The sequence below is a fragment of the Canis lupus genome, chromosome 11, assembly GCF_048164855.1.
Source record: "Canis lupus baileyi chromosome 11, mCanLup2.hap1, whole genome shotgun sequence".
NCBI classification, from domain to species: Eukaryota; Metazoa; Chordata; class Mammalia; order Carnivora; family Canidae; genus Canis; species Canis lupus.
In genome coordinates, this window is record NC_132848.1 from 51,052,034 (window position 1) to 51,076,359 (window position 24,326).

The 24,326-nt window shown below is 45.3% G+C and overlaps 1 protein-coding gene across 3 annotated transcripts in view; it reads left to right on the top strand.

Moving 5' to 3' along the window:
• The window catches only part of PRKCE (protein kinase C epsilon), a 487,671-nt gene that overhangs the window by 347,045 nt on the left and 116,300 nt on the right, over positions 1–24,326 (top strand). The gene's annotated exons all lie outside the window — the stretch shown is intronic.

Here is a 24,326-nt window from a genome sequence, read left to right on the forward strand (position 1 = left end):
CCAGATTGTCCTTGACTATAACTACGGCCCATTCTCTTAATTCTTTTAGTCCTCTCACAGGTATATCGGGAGTGGAGGACACAAGTAATAGATAACTGAGAGCCAGAAGTCTATGCTCAACTGGAAGACAAATGCTTTGTTACATCCTTTTTCTTAACCATTAAATCGTAATGACAAAACCTAATACATTTAGAGTGTAACTAGTTAATGTATGAGGAACACATCTTTGGTTGTGAGTCCCTGGGAATTACGTAGTCCATCTTTACCACTGCCCAGTCCATAGCTTGAACTAGGGCCAACACAAGGTCACTGTGACCATGGCTTCTGCAACTCTCCTCTAAATGCTTTGTTTTATCTACAAGATTCTTGCTGGACCTGTTGTCCCCTTCCTGTCACTGAGATATTGGGCAGAGAAGGTCACATATTGGGGCTGGCTCCCTAGTGTGGGAAGAAGAGGTTCCTGGTTCCAGTAAAGAACTTCTCAGACCAAACTGCCCTTCTGGTGGTTTGTCTTTTGAGGCTGCTGTTGTGGTCTGAGAAAGGGGGGCAGGGGTCATTTAGATGGGCTAGTCATCCCATTACATTTCAGGGTCATCCTTGGCTCAATAATGACAATAACAGCAAAAATTTCTATAGCACTCATATTCCAGGTTCAATATCAGACATTTTACATATATTAACTCATTGATTTTTGAGTCAATCCTCTGAGGTAGGCCTATTCTCCCAAAGACAGGTCACACAACTGAAAGTGACAGAGCCAGGATTCAAAACTACTTGGTTTCCAGGAACTTCATTTTATCTGAATCTCCAGAGGAGATTAGGCATTTGAGAACAGACAAACACAACCAAACTCCCAAGAGAGCAAGGTGCAAATAAAATGGCAGTTGGCTGACTTATGGTGGGGTGACTACTTATGTCCGTCGTCCAGAGCACCCTGGAATAACTCTTTGGGGGTAGTATTTTGGGCAATCTAAATTGTCTTGGGAACACAGTGGAAGGAAAAACAGACCCTCTTCTTCCTGTTATGGGAACTTCTTTTGTGGAGGCGATAGGAAGTCAAAACATCCACTTTGACCCCCCTCCGGGCATTTTGTTTTACCATGATGTTCCAGGGAGAATACTAGCAGGGATCACAGGCAAAAAAGAATTCTCTCAGTCAACCCATGGTGTGGCAAAAGGCACAAATTAACTCCTTTGTTGGGTCAATATGATATTGGGATTCATCAGCAGCATGTAATCCATTTTATCAGGAACACTTAGGTACAGGTTGCTAGGGAACTAAGCTCATTAATCGGCCCGGCTCTTGGAGCACAGCTGCCTGGCTCTAAGGCTTGATTTGGGCCTGGCTACTGATAGTTATACAAGTGGTAATGGGGTTTGAGGCCTCCCCTGGTCCTCCAGAAAGAGCATGAAGGGTGCAGTATGGGAAGAGCCTAGAAGGGAGTGGTTGGGAGAAATGATGTCTTTGTTCTTAGCGTTCCTTCCACTGTTTATCCAGCCCACACCCATTTTGGTATTTTTTTGGTTTTCAAATCATAGGTTAAATCCAACCACCTCTATCAAATCCTAATTTATGTAGGTTTTCTAGATTCACCAAAGTTAGCACTAGAGACACAAACACAACCAAATGAAGCACATTGCTATTAATGTGGCAATAATTCGCTAGTCTAATTTGCTCAGAATTTTTTCCTTTGGGGGGAACTAGGTGAGAAGCATTTCTTGATGTACATAAACTGGAAATGAACCTCATAAAGAAGAAGTAGGTCCACTAAAAGAAAACTTGAAAATAAAATCTGACACTTAAATATATACAAATTTTTAGGTGTGATTGTTCACCTTACAGAAGCCAACTCCTTTTATCAAAAGTTTACAGATGGGCGGCCTGGGTGGCTCAGTGGTTTAGTGCTGCCTTCAGCCCAGGGTGTGATCCTGGAGACCTGAGATCGAGTCCCACGTCGGGCTCCCTGCATGGAGCCTGCTTCTCCCTCTGCCTGTGTCTCTCATGAATAAATAAATAAATATCTTAAATGTTTACAGATAATTCACTAGCAAACACTTTGGGTTGATGAGATCCATTTAGATTTGCCAGATGGAGGGGCTCATGTGTAGTGGTATTAAAACCAGCAGTAGTGGAGGTGCAGTCCCAGGGAAGGTCAGACTTGTGGAACACCGCTATCAGCCAGAGAGGAAGTGTCCTGCTTTGGTGTATGGTAGACAGTACCATACACTCTTCAGTACCTGGTATGTCTTCACCTTAGTAGCAGGTATGCCAGGGATTTAAAAAAAAAAAAAAAAAAAAAAACATGCAATCCTTGTCCAAAGATTCTCTGTTCTGTCTAGGGAGTTAAAACTAGCATAGGTGAACCAGAAAATGAAATCCTGTTCAAAAATGAGTGGTGCAGAAATTATCCTAGAAAGTCAGAGAAGAGGCACGAGGCACAGTCCTACACACAGGAGGTTCAGTCCTCTCACATGTGAAGGACTTTGTCACGGGAGGAAGAGCTGTGGGTCTCATTTCTGTCAGAAGCACAGTGGTGAGAGCCCATCTGCATCAATGGGATTGGCTCTATGTGGTCATGTCATTCTGTGACAGGGAACAAACCTTGTCTGAGACCGATCTGGACGTTTCTGTAATTCAGGTCCTTCCATCCAGCTCCCTCTACCCCCTCCCAGTGTTGATCTCTGCAGTTTTAAACTACATTAATGAGAGGGGAGATCAGCCCCTCGTCTTGGGACCTGGGGAGAGCTCGATGTGCTGGTAGTAGGTAAACCCAGGAAGGCTGTTTCTTGTGAATGTCAAAGGCAGGAACAAACTAGGTCTCCCCGAAAACTTAAAAAAATGATAGATGCTTCTAGCTCAAAAACTGATTCCTGTGCATCTATAGCCCCAGAAGGATGGGGTCTGTTCAGCTCTTTGAGTTCCTGGTTAATTCCTAAATCCTGAAGACACTAAGTTTAGTGTAAAATACAGACATTCTGATGCTCCTTCCTGCTCTGTAGAAAATGGTGCAAACAGTTTGTGGGATTATGCGAGTGAAAAGCCCACTGGATCCAAATGGGCATTTCTGCAGGAGGAAAAAAAATAGAAGGCTTTGTGAACATCTACACAAATTATTCAGAGGTTACGGGAAAGACATAAAACTTAAAAATCCTAATTCCATAAAAAAGGGACATTTAGATTTCATGGTTAAGGAAGGGCAAGAATAGGAGTGTGAACAGTTGACAAAACTGGAAGAAACACAGTGCAAAAATATTAAAAATATGGTACTTGGCAGGGGGAAGCCTCCTTTTGGAAAAGGGTATCATTTGGAAGGTTAGAATGCATTTCTTTGATCTTTAAATCTACCGAAAAATGTCATTCTGATGGAAAGAAATTCTATTTGAATTGAAAAGGTGAGGAATTGGCCATAGCTCAATAAATGTGGCAGATGGTTGGTATGCAAGGGGATAGAATGAATTCAGTCGCTGTGTCATGATATTGTAGGAAGAATGTTTGAGGGATGCTTTATAAGGGTGCTTTTAAAAGACAGAGTGAGCCCCCCTTAGGAATGGAGATCCGAGCAATGAGAGCTGGTGATTAAAAGAGGAGGATAAAGACAAAAGTTGCAAGTCCCAGAAAGACACAGGTAGCACGCTGTGTTTGTAGAAAGTCCCCCCCCCCCGCCAAAAAAAAAGCAACATATTCTTTAGACACACACACACACACACACACACACACACACACACACACACACGGTGATGAAACTATAAAGAAAAACAAGGCAGTGGTTAGCCTTACTCCTGGAGGGGGGGATGGGGGGAGGGATGCTGCCCGAGAAATTTAAAGGGGCTGCTAAGTACCAGCAAGCATGTTTTATTTGTTGAGATGCATCATGGCTAAAAGGAGGCTTGTTTTATATGGTCATTCTTTAAATTACATATATTTACCTTCTGTAGGTATATTTCCTAATTAAAGGTGGGGGGAGAGTAGAACAAAATCACAAAAGTATACAAACTACCATAGGTGTTAGCGTTTTAAATGATAATATCCCCACCTCCTCCCCCAGAAAAATGCTCACTGTAGTAAGAAGTGAGCCTCAGGACAATGTCTGCATATCATTATTTTGCCACCATAGTCTTGATTTTCCTGTTGTCTTTGGCAGGGAGTCCTGTCTCAAGGACAGGAAGTGTGGCAGCTGTCACATGGTCTGTTTTGCTGGAAGGATAAAGCACAGTCCCTGTCTCCTTCCCAAGTCCAAGGCCAAGATGGGTCTGAAACCTTGGGGTCATCCCAGGTGGAATGCTGGCCCGCCTTCAGCCCAGCCCAGCGACTCACAGGCCGAGAATTCTTGAGGCGTAACCTAGCCAAGCCTCGCTCTTTGAGCACGCAGCTCTCCTTAGGGGAAGAAATCTCTCCTCGTCTCCACAACTTTGGCATTTCTCAGCTATTTTTTAAAACCACAGTTTATAGCTAAGAGGATGTAGTCCACCGTTGCATTCGGCACTTTATATCATGAAAACCAGAGGCCTCTTTCCATTTCCCGTCTGCAAAATTATGTTATACGTGAACTCTGCTGTTAAGCTGTGCATGCACAGGTTCTTTCTAGATCCTCACGCATCTTCTCTGGAGTACATGTCCCTTCCTGTGTCGCCCTCCGCTGTGTCCATCACCAGCAGCAAACATTTATAGAGTGTTTTCTATACGCCAAAAATAGCAGCTGGCACTTTGACAGCACTTACTATGTACTTGTCACTTTTAAAGCTCTTTATGAGTGCTGATTGATAATGCTTGTGGGGGACCTGTGAGGTAGGTCTGCGGAGATACAGAAGAGCACACAGTCAGCGGTAGAACTAGGATTTGAACCCGGGCAGTCCCCTCATCCCTTTGTCTGTGTGCTCACCATTCCACCGTGCAGCCTCAGGTAATGGCCTCATGGGTGTGATTTGCTCCCACGATACTTCTGACAGTTTCCCTATTTCCCCATTTTACAGATAAGCACACTGAGGTTTGGAATGTCCCCCCTCCCCTTCACGCAAGGTTGCACAACAGAGGGAGCCATGAAAGCAGATTTGAGATGGGACCTTTGAGGATCTTGTTTGTTCATTGCCCCTCCCACATTCCTTCTCTCACTCTCTCTCACACACACACACACACACACACTCGCACTGACACCCCTCTGCACCCCTACTCTGGGGGGAATGAGAGTCCTCCCCGGCCCTTCCACCCCAATCCCTGGGTGAGGGGCTCCTGTGATGAGGAAAGAGCAGATCCTGGAGCAAGGGCATGAGCAAGCCTGTTCATGTATTGTTAATTGCTCGAACATCATGGAAAGGAGTTTGCCTTATTATGGGTTTTTTTGTGGGAAAGCTTTTCATACAATGCTGGCTGACTCCTGAGCCTTAAAAGTAAACAACTACATCATCCTGTACCGAGAGCGGCAGGAAAAAGGAAACTGCAAGAAACTATCAGACTCCCCTCTCTCTCTCTCTCTCTCTCTCTCTCTCTCTCTCTTTTTAAATATAAGTCCCTCTGCCCAAGCTGCATATTTGAGCAAATGTTTTGCGTGCCGTGCATTCTTCTCCAAACCCTTGCTGTGAGGTCAGGAGAAAAGTCTACCCACAAAACATGTCTAGAAGGTTCTGTAAGCCCATTATAAAGCTCAGCAACTTCCCATCAGGGACTAGTGAAAAGTCCTCACTTGCAAAACCCCTAGGTGGTGACCACACTGACCTCTCTCTGTGGTCCTCATACCCTGGCCAGGGGTCAGTGGGGGGTGGGGGGAACGTGTTCACTTCTGTCTTCCATCATCCAAGAACATGGACCATATTCTAGGCATCCCCCATGTGCTTGAGGTGGGGGGTAAGGATGCATTCAAACACACAGACTTACCAAAAAAATGACCTCATTTTCTCACCAGTCCCTCTGCCATAAACCTCCTGTGGATGTATAATGTCCACATCCTTTACACCCACACCAGGGCTCTCCAGAGGGCCTTTCTGGTTGCCTAATCAGACGTAAGCTTTTCCTGTCATCCCAGGGCCCCCGAGGAACAGTGGTACTGGACAGTGGGGGCCGGGGCTGGGAGGAAGACTAGAAGGTCAGAAGACATAATTGTCCAAATGACCCGCGGGCTTTTCCAGCCATTCACCCAAACTGGAGATTTTGAAATGCATTCCTTCTGAAAAGCACTGGCATCTCCCAGAGGTGACTGGGCATGTAACAGGATGGAAAGTCGCTACTACCTTTAGGATCAGTGAAATCAGTGTCTCGTAGGGTGGCCACTAGAGTGACGCCCTTCTGTGGTGAACTATAACTACACCCCAGCAAAAAGGAACGTCCCGCTGAGGTGACTGTGCCCACTTTCTGCTTTCTCCTACTCCTGCGTGATACAAGATCGTCCTTGTCCTCTTGTCTCACAAACTCTAGGCTCCTGGCCATCCTTGTCATCCATGGAATAAGTTTCTCCTCCCTGCAAACAATTTTCACTTTGTATTCCCTTTTCTGATTAGATGGGAACCTCTCTGGGGTGCGTATCTTGCACTCATTCTGTATCCATCATTCGTTACCTGTAGGGCATCCTATTTGTGAGCTGCCTCCTCTTTTTTTTTTTTTTAATTTTTATTTATTTATGATAGTTAGAGAGAGAGAGAGAGAGGCAGAGACACAGGCAGAGGGAGAAGCAGGCTCCATGCACCGGGAGCCCAACGTGGGATTCGATCCCAGGTCTCCAGGATCGCGCCCTGGGCCAAAGGCAGGCGCCAAACCGCTGCGCCACCCAGGGATCCCCCTGAGCTGCCTCCTTGTGAGTAGAGCTGACTATTTGGACTTCCCTAAATGCTATTTTGGGTAGTAATAGGAGCAAGAGATTATAGTGGGATTAGCCAGTTTGATTTTAATTTGAAAGGTATCACTCATGGAAGGAGTTCTACAAACAGACCAAAGGAGCTCGCTCACTTTGCCACGCTATTCTGCTCCTGGCCTACAAAATGCGATGTCCTTCAGCACATTGCAGCCTGCCCTTGTCCATCTCACTGCCCGAGATCTGGGCACAGCCATGCAAATTCCTGCCTTTCTGTCTGGTCCCTTTGCCTAGGAGGACACAGCCCACCTCTCATCCATATCTGCCTCTTCTCTGAACCCTTTGATTCATCTGAGCCTCATTAGCATGTATTAATTCTTCTTTATTTGCCACCCAGCATATTCAGCGTGCCTAGCTGTTAGATTTGTGTGCATGAGTGTCTTATCTCCCCAAACCAACTATAAGCATCCAAAGGCCAACATGCTTTTCTACCCCTTCCTGCTTTTCGTGTGTGTGTGTGTGAGAGAGAGAGAGAGAGAGAGAGAGCCAGCCAGAGTAAGTGCTCAGTAAATGCTTCCTGTGGTCACCATGGCAGTGATGGTGGTGTGACAGTGCCTAGCAGGAATCGTTTCAGGTGTTACAATCAGCTGCTTGACCTGCCACTGATGTGCAGTGAACCCGTCCTTCTCCGGCCTCCAGCCCATAGCTGTAGACTCCTGATCACGGCACCCTGGCCCTCACAGCCCGATGGTCTGGAAGAAAATCCAAACTTCACTTTTACCTCCTCTCCCCTTGGGCAAGCCGATCTCACAGTTCCTTACATATAGGGGCCCTCGTTTTGCACAGGTATTTAGTTTTCAGAGAGCTATAATTTTGTCTGATTTTTATTTTAACTTCCAGCAAAGCCCTGAACCTTGGCTTCCTCCCCTGCCAAGTGGAAGCAATGGTGCTCCCCTCAAGGGCTGCCACAAGAATTCTGCGGGGACGCACACGGCCTTTAGCATAGTGCCTGGCAGGTGCATGCAGGCAGCTCTTCAGCTGCTTTACGGAGTCCTTTGCTGGCTATCTCACCTTCATTTACCTTCACCGAACCTCTGAGATAGGCAGGGCGGTAGCATATTTTCCTTTGAGAGATGAGGAAATTGGCCCAAACCAGTGAGGGGTCTTCTCAAGGGCTCATCATTCACAAAGAGCTGGGGCTGGAATTGAGAAGTTTCCATGCTCGATTGGTGCTCCTACCTCCTGGCAACATGCATTTGGGGGCAGTGGGGCACAGGCACAGCCTTTGACCGAAGAATGCACCTGGCTTCTGCCTGCCACTCTGCTCTGAGAATGGACATGAATTTGCTGGTAAGACTTGCCTTCATTATGACCAGGCCTCCTCCTTACCCCCAGCCTTCTGGAAACTTCCCCTCTGCTGACCTCCAGCAGTAGGATTCATTCAAGGTTACCATGTATTTTTCTTGCATCCTAGTTATTCCAGAAAGTTCCAAGATGACTTGAGAGTTTTTATGGGCTAGGCTGGAAAATACCCAGGCAGTGATGGTGTGTTGATGCTAGAGTCAGATTGGCTGTACAGGCAGAGATTTATAAAAAGCCCTGTAACCCTAGAAGCTCCTAATAGGCCAAGAGAAAGGGATGAAGTGTCTTAATCCTCTGCGTAATTTCCTCATTAAGAGCAACTCTAATTAGTCTTGGGTAAAGTTTCTCTTCCAAGGTGTGTGCTTTTGGGGATATTAATGCGATTTCATGTTTTCCGGCTGAGACTTCCAAATCTGCAACCTGCCAGTGTTTTTCAGCTGTGAGAAAGGAACTCTGCCAGGAATTCATCATGTACTGGAAACAGGAAAGTATGGAAAATGAAGTATCTATCCTCAGTGCTGCTTCTAAAGGTCAAGGTTTCATTTATAGAACTGGAGCCATCCAGCTGGAAGAGAAAGGCCCATTCTCCTCTGCGATCAGTGTGGAAGTGTGCGTTGGATGCCTTCCACTCATGAAGCAATGGCAAGAAATCAACATGTAGTATTTACAAATATCAGTCATTTCTGAGAGGATTAGATAGGGGAAAAGGTGAACCAAACACTAGTGACGGACTTGTCGTTTTCGTCTGCAGGAATGGTGCCCTATCAGCACATCGACATTTAGGGAGCAAGAGAAGGGTCAGGTACCACTGCTCTTCCTTTTTCTCCACTAGATGTGGTGGTGGGAGACCCATTGGGTCTCTAGGGCAGAGCCCTGAGATGTGGATCCTGCCATCCAAGCTGGTTATTGTGCTTCCCTTGTGGCAGGGTCCTCAAACACTGGCGTTCATGGCATCTCCCAGGGAGCTCATTAACTGGAAAAATATAGGGCCTATCCCTGGGGATTCGGATTCAGTAGGGCTAGGGATTCACATTTTTTAATGCAACGTGGTTTCTGACAACACTTAGAGAAACACTGCCAGAGTGGCCGAGCCAGCTACTGATGAGGAGGGCTGGCCTTAAAGATAGTCGGCGAGTGACTGCCCTAGAGGTTGTCCTAGGCCTCTCTGGGCTTTGCAAAAGATTCATATGCCATGAGCCTTATTCTTGAGAGGCAGATGGAAGAGAGGGAGTGGGCAGTGCAGGATTTGGCAGACTCAGATGCCGGGCTGCCAGTGGAGGGTCAGGGCCTGCTGGGCAGGGGTGGTGAGGCTCCTGCTGAACGCAGAAGACAGCAGCATCCACGCTGATGCCTCAGAGCAGAGAGAGGGCAGTTCTGATGAGGGGCCGCCACTGTGAGCAGCCTCGAGCTTGATGCTTCACCAGCCTGAATGCAACATTTCAGTTTTGTGAAAGTTGTGGGCTCGGTGGGCAGTGGCCGAGGCTCCCTGGAATGCAGGTGTCTGTGAACCTGAGACTGGCTCCAGGTTTGGCCACCCTTAGCAGGTGAGGACTTGGCTCAGACCACATTGCAGATGCCAGATGACACGCTGGGCTTTAGAGTTGTGCTCTGAGCCATCGGATGTTGTGGAGCACCATAGACTATGGCCTCTGAGAGTTCAGGCCTCAGTGTTTATACCTGACCTTGCATGTAAAGTATGTTCCAGATTTTCAGAGCTCTTGCTTCTGTCCAATCCTTTCGTAGGATTTAGGGGACTGTCCCCTCCTTCAATGGATAAGCAAACAGGTGGGGTGTTCTTGAAATCCTCTCACTGATATGGAGTGGGATTGAGTCCCTTGCAAGGGCTCTCTGGCCCCTGGCTGAGATTCTCCTGCTACCCCATGCCGAGGCCAATTTGCCTGTGAGGACCAAGGCTCTTGGAGTCATTTTAGGGCCCTGCCTTATAAAAAAAGAAAGAAAAGAAAAGAAAAGAAAATCCTTTCCTGTTGCCCTTTGAAATTCATCTAAAATTCTCTCTTTACAAATGCCCGTGTGACCCTTTCTCCCACCCCCTTCGTCCTAAACAAGGCTACTCTTCTTCCTTTTATCCTCCTGAGATTTGATCACTCTGGGTACCATGCACCCTGTCCTGTGTATGATAGTTATGTCTGTGACAGTATTTCCCACCAAAATAGACTGAAAACCTCAAGGTGAGGAATTAGATCGTACTCATAATTTTTTGTCTTTTTTATCTGCTTTGGCCGTGAGGTAAAAATACATGTCTTTAGCAGCCCCTCAATAGGTACTTAATTGAGTTCAATCTATCCAGTCACAAGAATTACATTGGTAATGTTGATTATTTCAGCAGCTATCATGGTTGCACAACAAACCACCTCAAAACTTTATGGCTTAAAATAATAATGTTGTTTCTCCTCATTATTGGGTCAGGAATTTGGGAAATTTGGGGCACTTTTTTGCTCCGTGTAGCATTCGGCTACATTTAGCAGGTCACTGGGCTTGGCTGGAAGTTGCCACGAGCCTTTATTCCTCCATGTGGTAGCCTTCACATGGGGTCTCATCCTTTGGTGACCAAGGCTGAGCTTCTTTCCAACATGGTGGTTGACTTCCCCAGAGAGCACAAGAACAGAAACTGCCAAACCTCTTAAAATTAGGTCCAGAACTGGCACGCTTCTGTATATTCTGTTGCCCAAAGCAAGTGACAGGCCAGCCTAGCTTTAAGGGTGGGTCCACAAACTTCACTTTTCCATGGGAGGAACATGCCCATCTTTGGAGACCGTCTGCCACTCATGAAAGCAACGATTTGAATCTTCAACGATGTGAAAATTCAGTATGAATTTTGTTGGCAGGTACTAATGCTAAGTGTTTTTATGCACTTTATTTAATTCTCATAACAGTTTTATGAGGGAAATGCTAGTATCATTTCCATTTTATAAGTGAAGAAGCTGAGGGAAGGAAAAATAATATAATTCTTCTAAAGTTAATGGCTCTCCTATGAGAGGAGTGGACTTGAGTCAAGGAAGTCCAGTTTAGAACCCCTTCTTGGGCAAAGAGACAACCTTGGTGGAACTGGTAGGCAAGCTTGGAATTCTTTTGTATGTATACCTTTGTGTTACTTGCTGGGGGGAACCAAAAAGTATAAACCACGTCTGGGAAACAAGGCTGAAACATACAAAATGAGTAGAGACACATATGCCAATAATGAGTTAAACTGTATGCACCAGGCTGTAAATGGTAGAGGAATTTGGAAAAAGAGGAAATGCGAGTATCTTGAAGGAGTTAGGGAATTGGGGCTTCTATCGGTCATCGGCTTTGGTCCTTTGGATGATCTGCTGGTCCTTGGGGATGTTGGGTAGGTTTAGGAAGGAGCATGAGCCACAGCAGCGGGGCTGGAAGATGCTGGTGCTTACAGATGAATTGGGCAGAGGGAGAATAGGCTGGATCCTAACTCCGGAGAGCTGAGAGAGCCTGTGCAGAAGTTGAGACCTCCTGAGGCAGCCTTAAAAGGGCCACTTGAGGTGGAGCGTCTGATTTTACAGCTGGAAAGGATCCCTCCAGGCATGGAGGTCCTTGACAGCAGAGTCCACGACTTGTCCACTTCTGCTTTCTCCTAGACAAGCTCAGTGCCAGGCAAAGAATTGCACTTAGCAATGTGCAGCAAAAGGCTGACCTTAGAGACCTTCTATCCAACTGGCACTTTCATAGGTGAGCAGACCCAGGCGATAGACCAGACTAGGGGACAAGGCCACGACCACAGCAGAAAGAGTGTTGGGCAGCCTGGTGGAGGTTAAAAGTTTGGACTATAGAGTCAGACTGCTCTGTTTCTTATGAGCTAAAGAGCCTCGGGCAAGTTTCTTAATATCTCCACACCATAGTTTCTTCATTTGAAAAAAATGGATATATTAACACCTATTCCATAGAGGCACTGTGAGGATTCAGTGAAGTCGTTTGGTGGGTGAAGCAGTGAGAGTGGTGCTGGGCCCTCCATAGCATTCCATAAATGATGGCAGTTGCTGGGCTTCCGCACCACTCCCTTAAGCAGGGGACATGGCTGTGTGCCTGTGCTTGCATACTTGGTATTGTGTTATCCCTCAGTCAGAGTATCTTCCCTCCAAACTCAAAATGTTGTAGGTTTCTGGCCACCAATCCATCAACATTCAAGAAAGAGCAGAATCCCTGCTTCCTTTGCACAGACACACACACCCCTTCCACACCTAGAGGGGTTCCACCACAGCTCAAGCTCTGTAGCCTTCACCCCCATGGCTTTGGGAGCACTCTGAGGCTATGGGCTGTGAGAGGCAACCTGGCATCCTGGACCAGGGACCCCAAGCTGGCTCTGCTGTGTAACTACAGTGGGTCCTTCAGCAAGTTAGCCGATCTGACCTACCTTGGAGGGTGGTTGGGAAAATTATTCTGTCATAGTGCCAGGCACATGTCAGGGACTAATAAATAAGCCAGTAGCTTGATGGCATGATCTGAGATCTGCAACTTTGGGGACTGCTTGCTTTTTGGCATGTGCTACCTGTCCATTGGATTGACTGCATGATGGACCTATTATGTACAGATCTTGGTTCTGGGAAGGGGGCCATATATCTGGATTTTCCTCCACAGAATCCCCACTGGGAAGCAGTTTGTGATCACATGTGTTGTCCTGGAGCTGAAGGTCTTACCTGTATCTTGCCTCAGACAGGGTCTCCTTTACTCCAGCTCAGCAAAATCAGGATGAGCTCTGATCCCAGGGCTTGTGTGCAGAGAATGTTCATGGTCCCCATCAGCCACCCATCCTGCCACATACCGGTAGGCCTGTTCTAGCTCAGGTGACCATACTTCAAGGTGTACTTGGTACTTCCGTGGAAATGTCAGAATTGAAGGTGAGCTGAAGTCCCAGAGACCTCCCTGTGGCTATAGGGACCTGAGCCGCCTTCTACAGAGGGAGTGAGGTCCAAATCCCTTGTGTGGGCAGCAAGCAGAGAGGGCCAGGGCTTTGTGTGACTAGCCCATGCCTCATATTGAGGCTCCTTTCAGGCAGGTGCAGGCTAACCTGAAAAATTGCCCCTTGATTTCTCAGAGCTACCAGCCAGGAATTCACACTTGAACCAGATGTCAAATGAGCAATTCTGTAGTTCTCTTGTGAGCATAGGCCCAAGCTGGCCAGAAGGTTGTAATGTTGGACAGAATGTGACAACAGGTTGTTCTGTCCTCCCTGCTCCCTGCCTGCTCTGGCCTACCCCACAGCTCCCCTCTTGAGACCAATGGGTACCCTCTCAGCCTTGGGGAAGGAGCATGTGAAATGAATAGACCAAGAGGGGTCTGAGTCCAGAAACATAATAATGTTGTCATTTATAACAAATATTTGTTGAGCATTTCCGATATATGGTATATTCCGTGTGTGTGTGTTTCTCATACACATGTGTATATGGCCTAGCACTGGCTAGGCAAAGGACCTATAATAACATAGAGATGTTCGTTTATTCAACACCCATTTCACGCATGTCTACTACACGTAAGGCACTGTCCTTAGGGTTGCGAATCCAGCAGTGAGCCAAACAGTGGGCTATCCCTACCCTCATAGAGCTTACATTCAAGTAGGGGGAGAAGGGCAAAAAAAAAAAAATTAAAAATTCATGATGAAAGAAACAAGACTAACAAAGCAAGGGAAGGTGGAAGTGGAGTTCTGGGAAAGGGTGTGTGTGTGTGTGTTTATTTGTTTGTTGTAATCTGGGGTAGTCATGGAAGCCTCTCTGATAAATAATAACAAAGTAGAACCAAGAGTGAGCCATTATACTTGGGGGAAGAGTGCTCCAGATAGAAGAACAGCTGATGCAAAGGCCCTGGGGCAGGAGTGTGCCCAGCATTTCTGAGGAACAGTGAGGAGGCTGGCATGGCTAGAGCAGAGTGAGCCAAAAAGAGGGCAGAAGGAGCTGGAGTCATAGGGAGAACAAGAACTCACCTGACCACCCTAGTAAGGAAAGAACATAGTCCCAGAAAACGTTAGGTAACAGGGCAAAGCAGGATGTGGTAAGTACACTCAGAGGGACACAGACAGTTTTAAAACATTCAGAGAAAAGAGCACTCTCTCTGGGCTAGGGGTGGTCAAGGAGGGCCCCCCAAACAGGTGGGGCTTAAGCTGACAAGAGGAAGAACAGTGAGGCCAGGTGGGGGGCTGAGGATGCTCCTGGCAGAGAAACCTGAAGGAAGCCAATAGATGATAAAGCTACACCTGGAAGTGGAGGCTGTGTTTAGAGGGCCTCAGACGGCAGATGAGAAAGTTGTAAAAGTCAACAGCCTGGCCCATGTTCTGTTCCACCAAATAGGCAGCTTGGCCCGGGCTGGTGGAGATTCCGGGTCTCCCAAGCTTCTCAAACCCTGCCTCGGGTTCAACCCCGCTGTTGCTGACTCAGACTTTCCTGTATTCCTTCCAGTGATGACTATCACTCTGCCAGGGGCACAAACCAGGTCCCCTCCCAGCCCCAGACACCCTCCCCAGACATAAATCTCTGAGGTCTGCAGGAATGCTCCTTTTGGCTTTTTGGAACCATTGGAATCCCACAGGAAGGGGGTGGGCAGCTATTCTTATGAAAAGTGCTGCTCCATTTCTGGAGGAAAAAGGCATGCGAGAACCATAGATAAGGACTTTCAGCTCCAAGGCAGGGCTTATCTGCCAGCAACCCTGAGACCAGCTCACCTCTTTCCTTCCATCAGCAATCAGCCACGTGTGAGAAAAGTAGGGAGGCACTGTTGCCATATGACATAGCCAACAGGGATTACCCGCCAATGCCATTTGGCTTAGAGATGTATTATTACATAAAATGCTTGGGAGGAGTTTGAAGGTCCCCTAGGCTAATGCTGACATCCTCAGGTTGGTAACACTATAGCTGAGTATTGTTTTACTTGCCATTTTTCAAAAGAGGGAGAAAAATACCCACGCCATTATTCAGCCTAGTAATAATACTTTTCAAGGAAACAGCCGCAACTTTCCAACCATACTTCTGTGGGCGGGACGTGGTGGGGCTATTGTTCCTTGGGAAGCCACCCTTCAACCTACAGAAACTGGTCTGGGTTATGATCAGATTACAGGCAGGATTAAGAGGCCTTTGGGGGTGGGAGGGAAGGTCTTAAACATGGCAGTCTCACTCTAGCAAAGAGGAAATTATCACAGACTTCAAAGCCAGACATCTCTGTGACCTCCGCTTCTGGTGCTGGTTGACTTGGGATGAGTTATTGAGACTCTCCAAATCTTAGGTTTCTCATCTGAAAAAAGTAAATGAGAGCAGGTAGTTACTAACATTATGGTGTAACCATTTTGCAGTATGCGAGCATATCAAATCAACAGATTGTGAGCCTTAAACATTCACACTGTAATGTGTCGATTGTATCCCAGTGAAGTTGGGGGGAAAAATGGAGATTGGTCTATAGTGACCATCTGCTAGAGCTGCTTGCAGGTTTGGATGGGGAGATGTCCGTGAATGTGCCTAGCCCATATTGCCAGTTTCCTTCTAGTGTCAGCGGGGGGACTGAAGGAGAACAGTTGGGTGTGGTACCAACTAGCTGGAGGCCCTTCCTCTATACTTATCTTCTTTATAAGCCAATTATACTCTTGGTATAATTTGAGAAAAAAAAAATTCAAGAGGCTACATAGCATTTAAAATTCTTTTAAAGAAAAAGTCTACTGGTAGCCAATGCCAAACTATTGAAGTTCCCAGACAAGGGAGTGAATGTCGGGTCCTGGCAAAGTGGGGTGGGGAATTTCTGAGTGTGATATTTGAATAAAGAAATCTAAACTAGGAAAAAAAAAAAAAAAGCTTCCCCAGATCTTATCATCATACAATGAAGAGTTGTATAAAAACTGTTTGTCCCCACCACATGTTTACTTACCAATGGGCAGGATATCTTGCCGGGCAAAAGTTCAAACTCCTGTTGGCTCCCAAGTGATGTGTCAACTTAAAAATTTAAAATGAACTGACTTCAGAAGAGACTCAAAAAATGCTTTGACCCACAGATGCTCCCACCTCCCAAATGCTCCCCAGTTCTTGCCACTGTCCTTGGTGATAGGGTAGAAATGTCTGGAAAGATGAAATGAAGGCATAGTGGTTAACAGCCTCCCTCCCGAATACATACACTTTCACATAGAAACACACTTTTTCCAGATATTTCCTTATGAGTAATGTCCTTGTTCCATTACATCAACCTTCCAGGCTTAGCCATACTTTATAATGATAAACAGAGCCACTCTACTAACTCCAAACAGTGAAAAAAAAAGAAATAGAATATTTATTTTGATTTTTTTTTTAATGCTGATTTTCTTTGAATCTTTGTGCTTTTTGCGTAGCGGCTATGAACATCTTCAAGTTGGGAACTAGATCTTTACTCGTTGACGTTTGAAGCGCCGCACAGTTCCTGGCTTTGAGTACATATTCAAAAATGACTTTCAAGTGCAGTCTATCCACTTCCTTAGTCGTCACATCTACTGTTAAAATGCAGTTTCATATGGTGACAAGATCATGACCTTGCCTTAAATCCCACCTCTCTTTTAACTGGCTGAGTGATTTTGGTCAAACTACATAACTTTCTTATTCACCAGCAAAATGAAAATAACAGTGACACTAATAAGGTTAATTTTGAGGATCAAATGAGTGGATATAATGTGAGGTCTATAATGTTAATCTGCCATGATTTTTATTACTGTACTCTTCAGGTTTGCCACTTCTTGTTCACCCACCTCCTTCCCATTCTCTCTGCGCCTCTCACATTTCCCTGCTATGAGAGCAGTAGGGCCAGGGAGCTTGGAAACCAGTTGGCGAGTCTGCTGCCACATTTCTTTTCATGTTGCACTTAACTCATTGAAGCTCCATAACTGACGCTTGAAACAATTGCTGCCAAGTAAGCCACCACCTAGGTTGTCCATTTTATCGCTACTTGCCATGTTTTTCTGGTTTTGTTATTAGTTCATGTTATTAAAAACAAAGTAGGGGCAACATGCTGGCTCACTTGGTAGAACAAGCGACTCCTGATCTCAGGGTCATGAGTTCAAGCCATGTGTGGGGCGTAGAGCTTGCTTCAAACACACATACAAACAAACCTTAAGCAAAAAATAAAAATAATTCTGCTTCCAGGGTCTAAATCGGATCTTTGAAACAGCTTAGCCTTTGTCTTCTGGAAGCCTATTCTAGGTAATATTCTTTAAAATATCTTTCCTCTTATTTATTATTTATTCAGGAAATAGTTAAGGATGCCAATATTGACAGTTTTGAGATGAGGTCCTCTTAGACCTGAGTCTCTACTTGCTAGTTCCTTCTGGGGTTCATGTTCTCCACTGAGCCAGGAGGAGGATATTTGGGGTCTCACCACCATCTACTCTTATTGGGTTCTTTATTGGTGTCTGTGGCATCCTAGATTTATTCATCCTCTATGTGGATTGATTGTGGGTTGTGTTTTTGGGCCATCCTACTTATGGGCCTGCACTGTTTCTGGAATTGCCATGTATATCTACTGAGCATGGGATATTTGATTTGGGCTAGTATCTCAGAAAATTTGACTTCTCGGCTATGGCAGGAAGCTCTCTGAAGGCTGGCCCTGTGTCTAATGTATTGTTTTGTGTTCTCTGAGTTGACACAGTGTCTGGCTCCCAGTGGGTGCCCAGGGAGTCTTAACTGAAGTAGGCCTCAAAGGATGATGAGGATGGTCGCTGGAAGAAGTGGAGAGCTAGGGGCATTCCAGGGAGAGGTTTCCAGACGAAAAAGGAGCAATCCCAGTGGGAATCAGGAATTGGGAAGGGTGAACAGCAAGCAGACTGCAGTTCAGTTACATACCACAATAAGTGGAGGACAGATGACAGACGCTGGTGGTGGGCTGCGAGCACCTCAGAACAGGGCTGTCTGCCCTGGCTTTCAGTTAGAATCACTTGGGCTACTTTAAAAGCATACCCCTCCTGGCTTCGTGTCAGTCCCATTAAAATTGGATCCCTGTGGTTGGGGCCTAAAGGGTTCTGGGGATGGGCTCACAACCACTGATGGATAACTTATCGGGACACTGCAGAATGGCAAGAGTCCCACCCCCAGAGGCCTTTTTTTCCACTATAAATTGGTAACAGTCTTGGGGCATGTGACAGCATGTGCCTCTAAGTCTTTCAAGCTGGAGTTGAGAGTTCTAGAGTGAACCCTACAAACAGATGGGTAAAAATCAATGAAAGAGATCTATTAATGACAAAGAATTCACAATAAGGACTAGTAACACCTGGAGCAGGCAAAGCTAACGACTTACCCTGCTTTCCCTCAATTGTAACCCTTGCACTCTGAAAATTGCTGACTTCCTGGATGATTGCAAACTGACTAATCTCAATTTTAAATGTAGTTCAGACTTTACCCTATATCTAGGTCACAGCGAAAGCACCATATGTACCAGGAATGAGAAGTCTGCAAACTAATTAGGGCACTGTTTATATTTCCAGTATTCAACATAAATCATTCAGTCACATCCTGACTTTTTGAAAATCGTTTTTGTTCATGGGTGAGACGAGGTATTCATTTCATACACAGGGTTACATTCCTCAGGTCTTCAAGTTCATAGTAAGGACCTCGTCTCGAGCATTTCTCATGTAGGTCCCAGTAATAATGCCATAGGACTTAAACTAACAAATATTTACCTTTGATTGTAGAATACTGGGTATGCCCATGTCCTATGTAAAGATTTTCCAGCAGTGTTAAAACTGCTTCTCATGGAGGGAGGGTTCATTTCGTTAGTTTTTCCTTCCATAAATCATTACCTGATGCTTGGGCTTTCATTAAATCATACATGCTTAGTAGAGCACATGTACCCTTGGGAACACACTGGGTTTTAAAGAGAGAAAGTCACATGTGCCTATTTCTCCCTATACCTGTTGGAACTCCACTCGCATCCAGGCTGGCTTCTAGAGGAAATGCAGGAAAATGTACAATGCAGGAAGCTATCGCATTCGCAGGAACTGTGGGAATCTTGGCACATGGTGTAGGACAGGCTTCACAAGAATTGGCCTGAGTAACCATGAAAGCAATGATTTTGGGTTTGTTTACCAAGCTAAACTGCCAAGTCACAAAGAATAACTTCTTTGCTTAACATGGAATGAACAGGACAGTACTGAAGTGTTTTCTCATGAATACTTTCCATATGCATCGTGGTGAAGTATAGATCCGTTTACATGACATTGCTTAGTTCAATGTAAAATTCTTTCAGCTGGAGGAATTTGCCCTAGAACTGCGAAGCACTGCCAATAATTTGACGTTGAAAAAGCCAGTCTGCATTTGAACATTTCAGCTCGAATACTCTTATTTTCTACCCTATGGAAGTTATATAAGCTATTCTTTTCCGTGGCCAATCTTGAGTCATCAAAATGCCTGACTTCTGTGTCACAGGTTACAGTATAATTCGATGTGCAGCCCCCTTTCTAAGAAACTGACTTTTATTTTTATGTTTCTTTTTTTTTAAGACTTATTTATCTATTAATTTATTTTAAAGAAAGCATGCACAAGCATGGGGGGGGGGTGGGAGTGGGCAGAGGGAAAGAGAATCTCTAGCAGACTCTGCACTGAGCACAGAGCCTAACGTGGGACTCCATCTCACGACTCTGAAATCATGACCTGAGCTGAAACCAAGAGTCAGATGCTTAACTGACTGTGACACCCAAGCGCCTTGTGTTTCATTTTTTAATATGTGACTTATAGCTAAGCTCCTAACGTTGACTACTACGCATACCACCAGCTGAAATAGCAGGTTAAATATGAAAAGTACAAGTCAGAATTGGTGAATGAGCAGCATAGTAAGAACCGGTATCTGCGAGTCTTTATATCATGTGGACCTCATCAAACTCCCTGGCTCAGAGGGGTTGTAGCTTCAGGGGCTTGCCCACATGCTCTCTCTCTGAGTTTCCCCCTTCCTGTTCACTTTTTTCCCCCAGTGTCCTAGTCTCAAAAGAATAAGGTTGCTCTTTTTTTTTTTTTTTTTATTCTTATTAAGGTAAGGAAAAAACTTCTTTCCGATTGTTTACTACCTAAATAAGTTGGGCTTTTTCAAAAAGAACATTGGTAAAAAGAGAAAACAAACAAAAGTAAACAGGAGAGGTTAGAGTCCGAGATTCTGTTCCAAATTTAAATAAAGTCTAGCCACAGAGTGGAATTGCCAGCTGGGCTTAAGAGGTACCCATGCCCGCATGCAGTCCTTTTCCCTTTGCCTCTGGAGAACCAGGGCCAGAGGCCCCCCCACCCATCTTCAAAGCCCAGATATCCCCCTCTTGATCCCTTTTTTTCATTCCAACCAGTAGCATGAGCCCTGAGCAGTATACTATTAAATAACCAGAGGGAGAAGTCGTCTCCTTCTCCACGGGGACCTTCTGCTCATTTTACACTATGCCAGAGGCAAGGGGGGTGGGTTCACTCCCAGAAGCCCAGCTGCAGAGACCATCTCCTGGTTCTCCCAGGTTAACCAGTGTGGTTCCTCCGACCTGCCCATGGGCCTCTCTGTAGACACCTCCATGAACATGCACTGCCTTGGTCAGCACTTCGATTTTCAAACATCATGCCGACACAGCCGTGTTGTGTGTAGCATTTTTAATAGAAGGAGAACATGGTCAAGTTTCAGAAACTGCATTGGCCTCTCTGTGGCTCCTGCTTCTTCATGCCCTTAGAAAATTGTGGCGGTTTCCCTGAGAGACCCTGTTGATTTTATAACTTCATTCTAAACTCCCAAGGCGACTATTCGTCCAAATTAAACATGTGAAGTGGGAAAACTTTGTCGGGCCTTCAGAAACACATTTTTTGAAAGGTGTTCTGTAAATAGAGGATTATTGCTGCTCCCTGAGCCAAAATCACGTTAAATAAAACACTTTCAGATCTGTACTTTTACTGACCCAAAGCCCTCTTTCATCACAATTATGTCCTTAATCTGTTCTAGGATCATTGCCATAATCTTATCACTCTAATTATAGCCCCCAAAAATGTGAAATATGTTATATAACTCAGAGCTTGTTTGGACTTCTTATAGGCATGCTTATATGGCAAGAAAAACAACTCTCAGTCCAACAGTGGAGGGTAAGAGTCATACATGGGGTAATGATTCCAATTTCCTTTTTGCTAAATTAACATTAGAAATGCCCAGTTGATATCTTTTTTGAGATATTACATTTACGTTTTCTAACTCAAAAGGGAAGTTATATAGTACACCCCTGCTAGAGATATGAGAGTTCAAGGGTGATGGTTGCCTGTAAGGCATCATGCTAAATCATGGAAACATCCACCAAACTTCTTATCAGTAAAAAATAGAAGAGACCTGGTTGTGTGTATGGGTGGTGGGGAAGGGGTGCGGGTAGGAGGCGCAGGGCAGGGCTCTGGGTAACTGTGATGGTCTGTCTGAGAAAGTAAGGTGAAAGAAGGGTTCTGTTACTTCTGATTGTTCCCCTACATCTTTATCATGGAACTCCAGATGGAAGGAATCAGAAAGGAATTTGTTTCTATGCCCGTAAGTCATTACAGCTCTTATCAATTCGTCTGAAAATGTGGGTGTTTCTGTGGGTGAAGTAGGAGCCCCTCCTTTATTCTTGCTGTGATCATCTCCTCGCAGATGCAGAATGCCAAAGGGGGCAGACCTTCCTGTGTACAGAGGATTGTGAGTGTCTGGGCCTATTGGCTTGAGTGTCCTGAACACAGCAAGGGGTTGTCAGGGGCTCTGTCCTCATTAGGACTTCACACCAGCCACCTTAGACCTGAGGCCAAAATACATTTCTCATCCTGGTTACCAGTTATACACAATAAATTCTATCTCATGCAAGAAATATGGACCAGACACTCTGCAAAGCCCTGATCTAGAGACAAAGAATACAAGAGGAGGGTAATGACGTAGTGCTTAGTAGTACAAATCTTCGGTAAATACTTGTTGATTGAATGACTGAGAAAATCTGGACTTGGTCCTTATGGCACTGATTTTTTTATTTAGCAAGGAATTTAGCTACATGAAATAATTAAAGGGGACTTTAAATCCCAATTATATAACACAATTTGTTAGAGAAAGCAGATATTGATGGACTCTGGGCTAGGATAGTGTGGGAAGACACTCATCAAAGAGGTGGCATGGTAACGTTTGCATTCTGAGATGAGCACTGGGGGATGCCACAGGCCAGGGGATCAGCACAAATAAAGTCTTGATGGCTGGTGTAAACAAAGAGAGAGGTTGGTGAGGTGGTTTCAGGGTCAGTGAAGGGAGTAAGGATATTCCCCTGACCAGAGAGTGGGGGAGAGTAAGGAGAGTTTGGGTTGGTAGGTTGGGATGGAGGGCGGTAGATCATACTGTGAAAAAAGCCTGCCTCGTTGGATGACATGGGGCAAAGCAGCTCCCCAGGGCAGTCTTTCTCAAAGAGGGGTCTGCGGAACATGGGCCTCACATCAAAATCACCAGTGGAAGCAGCAGCTCTGGGCTGAGTCCCAGGTGATTTTTTAACAAGCCTTCCAGGGGATTCTTCTGCACAGTCAAGTTTGAAAAATCTCAGCTTTGGCTTTCTTTAATACACACATCACACTGAAAGATGGGAAAACTGAAATGTGTTGGGTGTGTCATTTCATAATTTAAAAATTTTAATTTGGCTTCATTTTGGATTCTTCTTGGTCAGAGGAGTTACGTAGCTAGTTGGAAACTTAAAGGAAGTGTGGGGGCGTCAACTGTTCATCTATAGCAGCAACAATAGAGCACTGCCCATAGGACTACCCCTTGGGCACGACCCCCTTTAGGAATCCTTTTGAAAATACCATTTTGAAAATACCATTTTGTAAGCAAGGACTTGGAGGAGAAAAAAGAGGCATTCCACATTCTCCGTGTACTTCTAGTAATAAGTGAACCTTATTAGAATAGCCCTATTTCCAAGTTCATTTGCCAGTTAACAAGCAGCTCTTGAGAGCTCACCATGGGCCTGACACTGAGCTTTCTGGCTCTTTCCTAGTTCAGCAAGGAAGCACCATGCTCAGCCTTGTTCTCTGTCTTTTCTCCTGAAGTGGATTTTTCCTGGGTCAGGAGGGAGGTATCTGATATCCATGAAGTGTCTGAAGGAGAAATCCTGTGGCACTTGTTTTTCCTGGAGACTCAGCCTTCCTAGCCATGTTTATCCCTTGTTAGAGAAGTTTCTAGACAAGAGTCAGTTGAGCCAGATGAGCTGATGGCCAAGGGCTTCCACTGAGCTGTGAGCTCATCCAATAACTGTTTACTATTTTCTAAAAATTCACTAGAAAATGAGTACAGGAAACTCATGTTCAGTTGGCTATGGAAACCAGGCACTTAAACCTGATAGGATTTTGTTAGCAATTAAGAAATACAGCAGATATCTGGTGATGCTTATAGAGTGGTGAAGATCCGTAGCCAGAACAAGAATAAAACAAAACACGTGTCATGGAAGTCATTTTGGGAGGTCGCTGGGCCCCCTGCCCACCTAGCAGGCTGCCAAATTCACAATGCCATGTTGTCAGTGCAAGGTCAATGCAATTCAGTTGGCACATGCTGCGTAACTTGCTGAGTTAGAGGTCACCCTGGAGCTCAGGCCATTAAGCGCATCTTAGTCACTAAATGTTTGAGAAGCTGTACAATTCAGAACACTGAAGTGGATCAGGTCACACTTGACAGTGTTGGTTGTTTCACTCTTTCAAAGCTTTAAATCAAAGCAATTCCCTTTCTCCCCTCTCTTATTTACTTAATGAATTTATTTATTTTTGAGTGAGAACACTGGATGAGTCAAAAAAGCAAAAGTTGGGGGGAGAAAACTCTTTAAGAGAGAAGACATCTTGGCCCAGAAATCCCATCAAAGCATTTACGGTTTGATTGCTGATCTTTGACCTGCATACAGAAAGTTTGTTGTCAAGTACCAAGCAAATCCGGGAAAATTGAACTTGATTTCAAAATGCATCTCTCTCTCTCTCTCGGTTTCACCAAGACCAGCTGGGTAGCTCATTAAATGTAAAAAGTGCTTTGGAAGTTGGAAGGCCAACATACATACTAACTAGTATCAACAGTCCTAAGATCAGTGTCTCTTAACTTAGCTCGTCCTTTAGCACAACGGGCAGGAACTCCACAGACTGGCCCGCCTGCCCACTGCAGTACGGTTCAGTGGCCTACTCAGGGGCACGTGGGGAAAACCAGGACAATTAAGCACTATTTTCTGTTCTTTCTCTGACCATCCTCGGA